Genomic DNA, 1,970 nt, shown 5'->3' with positions numbered 1-1,970 from the left:
CATGACTCCACAGCTCCACCATACACATCTCTGACTCCCTTCCCTCAGGCCCTAGAATCCATATTTATTACCTGCTTTCCCATGCTCACAGCCTCCACATCTTCTAGCATATCCTTCAATCATGCCAGCTTTTTTAATCATCCAAGATATTATCCTTTCCATGCACATGTCCAAGGTGATTTTCCTTGTAATAACCTAGGTGCTGATCCACAGGTACTAGAACCAGGAAGAACCTGTATTTGCAATCGTCAGTAAGCAAAGAAAGTTATCAAACATCCTGACAGTGCTGGAATGGGACTGTGAGTGCTAGTGTTTGTTTTCTGCTCATTGTCTCTACAGTTTACTCTCCTTTCATCTTCTGAAAAGCTGCCCAGTGAGGGAAGATGACTGTGCAACTTCCTTGCCTTAAAGCAAGCTGTTGAACAATGGACAGTGAACAATCTGATTACAGATTGGTATCTGTGTGAGTTGAAGGTGTCTCAGAGATAAGAGTCAATTTGTTTAAGTTTGTGGGTAGCATGAATGCATGCATTTGTTATGGGTTACATAACTTCTCTTCGTTTCAGGTTCCCCTGTCTGTTAAATGGGGATAATAATATTTAATTATATTGTGAGGACAAATTAATGAAGGGTTGCACAGGCATTTAAAGATTAAATGTGTTCTATTGGGGCTAAACGTAATTATTTAATATAGTAAAAGAGAGGTGGTTATTTTGATGCTTGTGCCTAGGATCTGGCCTCCATGCATGGTTTCTAGGTAATTCATTTTTGTGCTTGCATGTAAGTTTGGGGAAATGTTTTGGTGGGTGGTAGGTAGGAAGAAGGCAGTTTGTTGTCAAAACAGGTGGAGGGTTAACATTTAATTTGTAACCTTTCCTTCTGACTTTCAAATATTCCTAACTGAAACTGATCCAGAATAGGAGCAAAGAGGAAGAGAAAGTAGAAATGGGAGCAGAACTAGAGAGTAAAGAAACGAAAATAAGAATGTCTGATAAGGACTGAAAACTGAAAGACCAAAAGTATAAAAAATAAACTGGAAAAGGAAATAAAAACAGTAGGGTGAATTAAAAAAGAAAGAAGAAAAAACCCTAAGAGGCACACAAGTTTAAAATTATGTAAATTGAATTACAAACAAAAGTAAACAGCTTTTTAAAAGAATTTGTATGTAAAGAAAAGGAAAAAGGAGTAGAATGGAAGAGAGAGCAAAAACAGGAGACATGGTTAGGTTGCATTTTTCCCATCTTACTGACTGAGATCAAGTAATTATTTTAGTTCATATTTCCATATACCTTGAAGAGATTATATCAGATATTTTAGACATTTTGCTCTGTACATTGTCTCCCGCTTCCTGGTTAAGGTTGTAAGAGCTATGCATGGATGCTTCTGTCAGTCTGACACCAGGCCCTGTCTGGTTTCATTTGGTCTTCACATGACTCTGGAAAATTAATGGGACAAAGTCATATTCACTGACTTGTTTCAGGAATGATTCAAGCCCATTATTCTTGTTAAGTAGAATCAGCAATAACCAATGTGCTAAAAAAGCCTGATCCAAAGCTGTTTCAGATTGGACCTGGAACACGTTATGAATAAATATGCAGAATAAAAATCAAGGCTTAGATTCACAGTCACCTAATAAATATAGTCTATGGATGGGTAAGCCTGTGTGAGCAGCCTAGATGAGTTTACACAGAAAGAGTGAAGTGCTGGATAATGATTTGACCTTGCAGTGTTGGGCCCAAACTGTCTGTGGGTTGTTCTGGCCCTGCTTGCATAGCCACATTCCAGGCAAGTGAATATTTGTATCTACCATCCGGCAGCAACATCACTGCATTCCCACCCCTCTGCCTTCTTCCTCCTTTTCTTTGTCCCCTATACCGTTTTGTCCTTTATCTCATCTCTAAAGCTTCTCCTGTGTCTCCCCAGCCTTTCACCTGAAAGCTCCTGCTTTCTCTTCCCTCTTTATTTTTTCA

The 1,970-nt window shown here is 38.9% G+C and overlaps 1 long non-coding RNA gene across 1 annotated transcript in view; it reads right to left on the bottom strand.

The window, feature by feature from the left end:
* Nucleotides 1-6: 6 nt before the first annotated feature.
* LOC109295972 overlaps nucleotides 7-1,970 on the bottom strand; it is a 16,283-nt gene continuing 14,319 nt past the window's right edge. Inside the window, exon 3 of the long non-coding RNA XR_002096870.1 lies at nucleotides 7-1,435. This is a non-coding gene — a long non-coding RNA (uncharacterized LOC109295972). The remainder of the gene's footprint in view (nucleotides 1,436-1,970) is intronic.

This window comes from Gavialis gangeticus, unplaced genomic scaffold (genome assembly GCF_001723915.1).
Source record: "Gavialis gangeticus isolate Ggan-Ray unplaced genomic scaffold, GavGan_comp1, whole genome shotgun sequence".
In the NCBI taxonomy this organism is placed as follows: domain Eukaryota; kingdom Metazoa; phylum Chordata; order Crocodylia; family Gavialidae; genus Gavialis; species Gavialis gangeticus.
The sequence above is the reverse complement of the archived record's forward strand: the minus strand, read 5'-3'. Positions and strand labels throughout refer to the sequence as shown.